Genomic DNA, 8,770 nt, shown 5'->3' with positions numbered 1-8,770 from the left:
AGGCTGGGCTCCTTCTCCCTTCATAAGGGGCAAATTTCTGGTGGCTTCACCACATTCTCACAATGTGTAGGCGGGCCTTTAGTCTGAGCCACTCCACATTGATTTATTTCCTCTACTGTGCATGAGTTAAGAGACAGAATTTTGCACCTTGGGCATGTTTAAGCAAGCCCCCTGTGCACAGCGACCTGAGTGGCATTTTGCTGCCTCCTGTCTCTATCACCAGCAGCAGTGTTAAAACGTTGGCCAGGTGTTTGTGACAAGGGGATCTGTGGAACATACCTTCTACACCCTGGTGTTAGTGATCAGCCACTCTTATTTGGTGTCTCCTTTAGCCTAGTTACAGAGCAGTATTTCCCATGCTGGGGATGGTAGTCCCACCTCCCAGCTTTGTCTCTAGCTGTCTTCAGGGCTTTCTCTCCCCTCAGGCATGTTTCCTGTGGTTGAGGCATGAAGAGGTCTCCTGCTAGGGAACACAAGATGGTGAGTAATCTGGTTGTCCACCTTTATCTCACTTTTTCCAGAGTAGAAATCATGAGTCAAGGAAATTTTCTGCATGCTTGGGGCCAGGTAGACTGGCAGAAGGGGTGTCATAGATATGAAAATCCTATTATTTTACTGTCTTCTTGGAGTATTTTTCACTCCTCTGCAGCCCAGGGAACTAATTCATCCTCATATTTGAGTTCTGGGATATGGCTGGTGATAACCTCACTGATGAATATTTGATTTTGGTTTTCTGTGGGGTGGAGTGGGTGAAGCCAGCTTGCAACTACATCACCAATTTGGATTGCTGCTAATTTTTTTTTAAGAAGACTGGAAAAGGGTACTTTACAAATAAACAACAAAGGAAAAGGTGATTAATATTGTAAGACATTAAGAAAATTCAAATCAAAACCACATAATAGGCCAGGCGCAGTGGCACATGCTTGTAATCCCAGCACTTTGGGAGGCCGAGGTGGGCAGATCATGAGGTCAGGAGTTCAAGACCATCCTGGCTAACACAGTGAAACCCCGTCTTTACTAAAAATACAAAACATTAGTCGGGCATGGTGGCGGGTGCCTGTAGTCCCAGCTACTCGGGAGGCTGAGGCAGGAGAATGGCATGAACCCGGGAGGCGGAGCTTGCAGTGAGCCAAGATTGCACTACTGCACTCCAGCCTGGGCAACAGAGTGAGACTCTGTCTCAAAAAAAAAACCAAAAAACAAAACCAAAACACACACACAAGTGCAAGTGCACACACACAAACACACACACTCATAATAAATACATTACTACATTCTCACTGGAATGATCACAGATTTTTTTTGTAAAAACTGAAAAAGCTGAATTTAATGAGTAATTGGAACTTGCATCCACCAATAAAGGAGAATAAGTTAGTACAATATAGTAGAAAAATATATTGGCAGGATCACCTATAGCTAAAGATATGCTTATCTAGTGACCTAGCAATTCCACTTGTATGTAAATATCCCAATGAAATGAATGTTATTGTTCCCTGAAAACATATACAGACATATTCATAGTAACTTCATGTACCATAGCTAAAATGCATAAACAATACAAATATCCATCAACAATAAAATGTGCCTGGCACAGTGGCTCTTGTCTGTAATCCCAGCTATTCAAGAGACTGAGATGGGAGGATTGCCTGAAGCCAGGATGTTGAGACCAGCCTAGGCAACATAGTGAGACCTCCCCACCAGCCATTATTTTTACAAATAGTTTTAAAAATTAGTCAGACGTGATGGCAGTGCTTGTAGCCCCAGATGAGGAGGATGAGGTGGGAGAGTCCCTTGAGCCCCATTGTTCAAGGCTGCAATGAGCTATGATTGCAATATTGTACTCAAGCCTGGGTAACAGAGTGAGACCCCATCTCTAAAAATATAAAATAAAATACAACAATAAAATGCATATGTTATTGCATATTCAATATAAATATAGTAGAAGGAAAAAACTACTACTCACAATGATATGAATAAATCTCACAAAATAACAAAGAAAAAGAATCCAGACATGAAAGTCTGAATACAGTTGTCTCTTGGTATATATGAGGAATTGGTTTCAGGGCCCCTGCAGATCTTAAAATCCATGGATGCTCAAATCCCTTACATAAAATGATTTATTTGCATATTAACCTAAGCACATTCTCCTATATATTTAAATCATCTTTAGATTATTTACAATATAATGTGATGTAAATACTGTGTGAATTGTTGTTATACTGTATTTTTTGAAGAATAGTGATAAGAAATAAGTCTGTACATGTTCAGATATTTTTAATCCATGGTTGGTTGGATACGTGGATGCAAAACCCACAGATATAGAAGGGCTGCTATGCATGTGCTCTGAATCCACTTTTAAAAACAGGCAAAATATCTATAATGAGTAAAGTCAAATTGGTAGTTACCTCTGAGGTCTACTAACTGGCAGTGGCACGATAGCATTATTTCATTATTTAGGTGTTTGGTAATATTTTAATATTAATCCACTTCATGTGTTTGTTTCTCACGCATTTTCATTTTAAAAAATACATCAGATTGCACTTTTAACATTAATCAGTTTTACAATGTGAACTTTATAATTAAGAAAAGAAAATAGGGGTATATCTTCATGTGTTAACACAGAAATATTTCCAAGATACATTAAAAAGTAAATTTCAAAACAATATCTGTGCTATGGCCTCATTTATATTAACATCACATCTAAACAAAATATAAAATAATACAATATACTTATATGTGTCTGTATAATTTTCACTGTGTGATTAAAAACAAATTTTATTCATAGAGTAATTCTGAACAATATCTGGGTCAGAGAATTCTCTTGGCCAGTTATATCTTACATCTAGTTTTATGTTGATAAAACTAAATGGAAATATTTTCTCTGTGTCAAATTTGCTGCAACAGAAATAGCCTAAGCTAAGAATTTTGTCTCCTCAAGTTAAGCACAATTACTTTGTGTAATAAAGCATTAATTGTGACACATTTGTGTGTGTGTATACAGATATAATTATATTAACATGTACACTTTTTTTTCCATGGTGAAAACCTTGCTTTTCCCTTTCTTTGACTTGAAAGAGCAGGGGAAAGACATGACTACCGAATTCTATATCCATGTCTAATCAGTACTAACTTTACAATCAACTCAAGCACCAATGATCAGTGTTTGCTAGAGTTAGAAAGTCTGAGTTTCAGAGAAAGAAAGAGTGAAAAATGTCAGTTTTATATCCTTAAAATAAATCACCAAGTATTTATTCATCACTACTCTTGTGATTAACTCTTTCTTAAGCAGCCTGAAAAGTAATGAAAAAATATCAGACACAGTCCCTGCTATAAAGGAAATAATAATTCAATTGAAAAGAGAATTTTGGTAAAGATCTTTTGTAATTTAAACTATCCACAGAAGGATCATTTGTCAAATTGACAGATTAAATTCTAATCCAGAATAGGAAGCCAGTGACAAATACACATTTATCACTTAAAATACTTAAAGAATTATTAGACTGATAAATCTATTGGGATGACCTAAAACAAAAGTGACACAAAATTGATTACATTACACTTTGATAACTCTGAAAGACTTGCTGTGAATAATTAAGAGAAACGAATGTGACAACTAGGATTTTTTCTAAATTTAAAAGTATCTTAAAATTAAAAATGAGAATCTTTCTGCAATGTAAAATAGATCAAAATATCGCATTGTATCCCACAAATATACACCATTATTATTTTTCAATTAAAATTAAATTAAAAAATCCATTTACAAAGTCAAATTTCACAAAATTCACAAAAAAGTTCACCTTTGACCTATTACAAATTCACAATATATACTTTTGAAAATCCTCAAATCTTAAATGGGGTTGTACTGAGTAGAAATTATAAATATTGATAAAGAAAATGAACATGATAAAAATAATAATTTCCATATGTTGAAAGTATATGTCACTTGACCAAGTTTAGATAGATAGAATAATAAGGTAAAAGTCTGAATGTAGTTTTATCTACAGCCAAATTCATACAATTTCTCTCACCCCCGGATTCCTTCTATTCAGTTCTATAAAAGTTTACAAAATTATTTCTACATTTAATATTAACTGATAGAAAAATATTATGATTATGTCATTCAGTGTCTCGTGTGATTGACAATATTCAACATTTTAAAACAGGTGAAAATATATTTGTACTTTCGAAAGAGTACCTTTTCCATCAGATTAGGGTTATACTTTTTCTTAAATTTCTCTTTTGGTCTACCCTCTCCGAACATACACAGCCACATTTAAACCTTGTAATAAAACATATTAATATTAATATCATCCCATTTTCTTTTCCCTCTTTTGTGTTTATGTCACTTTATTTGAAGTTGCCTGAAATTCTTGTTCGGAAGATTTGAGTTAAGGTTAGATTAAAATTAGATGTGACAAGCATTGAATAACTTCTATTAGTAAATATAGATGAAGGTTCAACAAATATGAGGCAGATACAAATGAAAAGGTTTATTGAGCTAGGAAACCTTGCATAGATTAACTCTGTAGTCTCTAAGGGTTTTTCCACTCCATTACCTTAATTTTTATGAGTCTATGTGAATAGAGATGTATTTCTTTGTTCTCACTAGCAATGATGAAGGAAAAATAAAATAACTTCGTTTGTTATCCAAAGGACAATAGAACTGAGAGGAATCTCCAAGTATGAAGTATATTCTTCTATATCAGGGCAGCCTTTACTTAAAATATTCCAAACAGACAGGCATCAAACTTCCTCTCAAATATCTCCATGGAAAAATGGATCCTGCCATCATTTGCCTTCAACTCTTATGTGTTTCCTCAGTGGTTTTCCCACTGAGACACTCTCCATGAAGCTGTCTGATTTCTTCATTCTTGCCAATTTTCTCTCTTAGACTTCTGTCTAAGCAGACTGTGTTTTCCAAGATCAGTACTGATTCAGCCTGTTACTTCTGCTTTATGCTTCTGAGCACCAAGGGCTATGATTTTATCACATGGTGCATTAGTGTTCTAAACACCATTGAGAGGAAAACAAGGGTCTAAAGGGTGAAGGCATTAATGAAAACAATGAGCATTTTAGTAAGAATCCCAGGGCATTTACATCCAGTGTCCCAGAATTGTATATAACTTTGTCAGCTGTAGCAATCATCTCAAGGATTGATTATCTCTTATAACTTGTAAATATAGGTATCATTTTTGTTCATGCAAAATTCTTTAGAAAGCAAAATATGGAAATGTTTTCTACAAATTTAAATGGTAAAAGAAGAAGAAGGCGAAAGACTGGAATCATTGCCATGCTCAGCCCTAAAACAGAAGATCCTCTGTTTGGGCAACAGTGCTGTGGATATAGCCAAGAGACTGTTTTGGCACAAAAAAGAATATATCAGCATTACCAGTGCCAGTTACATTCCATTGCCTTCAGTTTCCTGGCTGAATATATCTGTGTGTTTGGGGGAGGGGAAAGGCAAGAGGGAGGCAGGATCTGGCAGCCATTTCTCTTCATCTCTACAATGTCCTTTTTAGCATCTAAATAAGAATATGTTCATATTTCATCATCATTTTGCAGCTCTAACTAATGGGAATGTCAGCATTGCAATAGTTACCACAATATTGCTGAACATAGCTATTACTCTGGTGATCTAAAATCAAGGAAAGGTAACATTTGATATAATGAGACTTTGATCACTCTGATGTTTAATTTATACCTGAACTTCTAGTTATTACTGTGTGATAAACAACTCCAAAACATGATGCTTATAACAGTCATTATTACCTCGTTTGATTCTATGAGTTGACTCAGCTCAGTTGGGCAGTTCCTACTCGGGGATCTGTCATGTAGTTGAAGGCAGATGTCAACTGGTGCTGCAGTCATTTTAAGGATTGACTTGGTTGAAAGTCCAACGTATCTTCTTTACATGAATGACTCCAGCCAGTTGATGCCTGCTGTTGTCTAGGACTTCATCTGAGGCTGACTACTGGAACACTGATATGCCGTCTTTCCATGTGCCCAGAGCCACTTCTGGCATGGCTGCTGTGATCTGACAGGTAGTATCCTAAGCATGAGCATTCCAAGGCAGAGAGAGCTGCCAGTCTCTGAAGGCTCGAACTTGAGAACAAGAACAGCATCGTTTCTGCTGATCTGGATTGTTTAGAGCAGTCACAGAGACTTCCCAGATTCAAGACAAGGTAGAGGGGCACAGACCATGCCTCTCAATGGGCAGAGTATCAAGGAATCTCTGGCCATCTTTAATATGCTACATATTAAATATTACCACATCTGAAGAATATCATTTGAATTAAATGGCCAAAATTGTTTGTGCATATCACTGAGATATTAAATAAAAACTCCATGGTTAACAATTTGCAAAGTGGTAATCAACTAAACATAGTATATTTATATCTTGCTAGTAGGGAAAGAGCATTTACAAAATTAGTATAATTTGATTTGTACTCCATCATTTTGACTCATGGAGCTAATTTTCAGAGGGCTGACATACTTTCACATAAGACATTCTCTTACTGTCCCAGAATGAGCAAAAGCATTATGAGTATGTGTAGAGGAGGTAAGGATCTATCTAAGATGTGAGAATATATGTTCTCTGAATACCACTCTATTTTCGTGACACTGAGGGCAGAAGTAAATAGATGTTCCAGATTAACCTTGGTTTATAATAGGGTCATTAGGTCTGCCATGACAGAGTCCTGGCAGTTTATAAATTGATTTTTTTGTGTTAAGATTGCCTCATAACTCTCCACTCATAAAATGACCCAAACCACACAGAATCCCACTCCCCAATGTGTCTCCTATGAACTCAGGTGACTTCTAGTTTTTTTTCTTAGTCTCTTGAACTCTAAATAAAATTTCCTTGACATATACCCCAATTTCAATGGGCTAGAGAGGTCAAAACACTTCTTATGGTCAGCTCAAACTTTCAGACTAACACTCTCATGGTCAATATGCTCTAAACATTGTGTCTGCTTCCACCCTATTTTCACATAGGTGCCACCATATGGATTAAAGTAGCTCAAATTGTCTCTATTAGGAGAAAAAGGAAAAACATATTGTATATATCTGATATGGTCAGGAATTTAAAAATGTGCTGAGATTCAACATACATGGAATGTCATTATATTAGAGCATTTGAGCAAAGTCAAGGAATATCCACAACTAAAATGATGGACAGAGAGGTACAAAGCCCTTTTTTTGCTATTTAGTTATGGGAACACACTTTGGAGGATGAGTGTAGGATGACATACCCTGAATATAGACCTGTTTTTCCATAAACCTCACTGTTTGCCAGAAACAACATTGGCCATCTTTGTCTTAGTTTTGAAAACACTTAAAAGTACAGGTTGATCACATGGACTTTTTTTTTTTTTCAGATTTAAATATATTAAAGTCTTTTGAAAGCTTGGCTTATAATTCTTGAAATGTGAACAAGAACAATAGCAAAAGATCAAAAAGCAGGCCTACAAAATATCCAAAACAAATAACAATAACAGAATCATTAAAAAAGCAATAGAAATAACAAACCTACGTTAAGCACAGTGGGATATAACTATATCTAAACTAGATAAGTATTTTAGAGTATCTAACCAGATTATTGGAAACCTAACCAATCATTTGGAAGGTGAAAATCAAAGAAAATTGGCATCTCAAGTCTTATATCTCTTTTATTGTCATATCAATTTAATATTGCTTTTGGGATGAACTATTGTTATATTCTGCCTTATTTTTTTCTTTTCAACAAGATAATACTGTCTATCTGCCTAATAATGACAAATAGATTTCATTTCATGTGACAACTCTAATCAATTGATAGTTACTGCCTGGGGCATTGTTTGTGTGAACAGTTTTGAGTCTATGTCTGGAATTAACAGGACAAAATGTTCTTTGTATCTGCCAAAGGCAGGAAGTAAAGTTACCACTCAAATGAAAGGTATTGGTCACCACTGCATTGCCTGCTAAGAACCATGGACAGGGATGTCTTTCCAGAGTTTTAAAAGCAGTCACTACTGTATTCCTATCTCCCATAAAAGAAAACACTCAACAAATGAACAAACAAACAAATGGAAAAAATATACTGGATTGTGGTTTTCATAAAATAGGTATGTAATGGACATATAGTAGTATACATACAGATAGATAAAGAAAGAATTTTAGTAGGCTACATTAACAAACATGTCTTTCATAAACATCAGTAAACATTAAGAATGTAGTAAAAAGATGAACAAAGTAGATACTCTAGCTTGATTGTTAAATTTTCCATCTCTTTATTGAAATAACTATTCGGAAAAGTATGAAATTATCTCAAGTGGACCTTTTCTCCTTAGAAAACCATGGAGTTAGAATTTCCTGAATGAGATTCTGAAATATAAAATGACATTGGACAAAATTGTCCATTTTTGAGTGCAAGTCTATTCCCGAACCCAAATCCTCACTCTCTACTAGGCTGAGATACAAGGGCATGAAACAGTTATATACAATTTCCCTTCCCACTCATACCCGTAAATACTTCTCCATAAATATTTTATTTGGAGGTCATCACCTGATATTACTATATAATTATAAAATCCTATATTTAAGAATAATTATATTTGGAACTTTTTGGTAATCTCATAAATTATACAAAACACATTTCTCTAAAGTACACAAAACTGTATTAATATAATGTATTTTTGAAATAAATAATTGAATGTTTAGAGTATTCTACGCCTACATCAAGCAGCATTTTTTAAACAAGAATAATAATATTATAAGTAATAATACATTT

The 8,770-nt window shown here is 34.9% G+C and overlaps 1 long non-coding RNA gene across 1 annotated transcript in view; it reads right to left on the bottom strand.

The window, feature by feature from the left end:
* Nucleotides 1-264: 264 nt before the first annotated feature.
* LOC105498678 (uncharacterized) overlaps nt 265-8,770 on the bottom strand; it is a 29,666-nt gene continuing 21,160 nt past the window's right edge. Inside the window, exon 3 of the long non-coding RNA XR_011613042.1 lies at nt 265-463. This is a non-coding gene — a long non-coding RNA (uncharacterized lncRNA). The remainder of the gene's footprint in view (nt 464-8,770) is intronic.

The sequence above is a fragment of the Macaca nemestrina genome, chromosome 14 (assembly GCF_043159975.1).
Source record: "Macaca nemestrina isolate mMacNem1 chromosome 14, mMacNem.hap1, whole genome shotgun sequence".
Taxonomy (NCBI): domain Eukaryota; kingdom Metazoa; phylum Chordata; class Mammalia; order Primates; family Cercopithecidae; genus Macaca; species Macaca nemestrina.
Note: the sequence above shows the minus strand (reverse complement) of the source record. Positions and strands in the feature narration are given on the sequence as shown.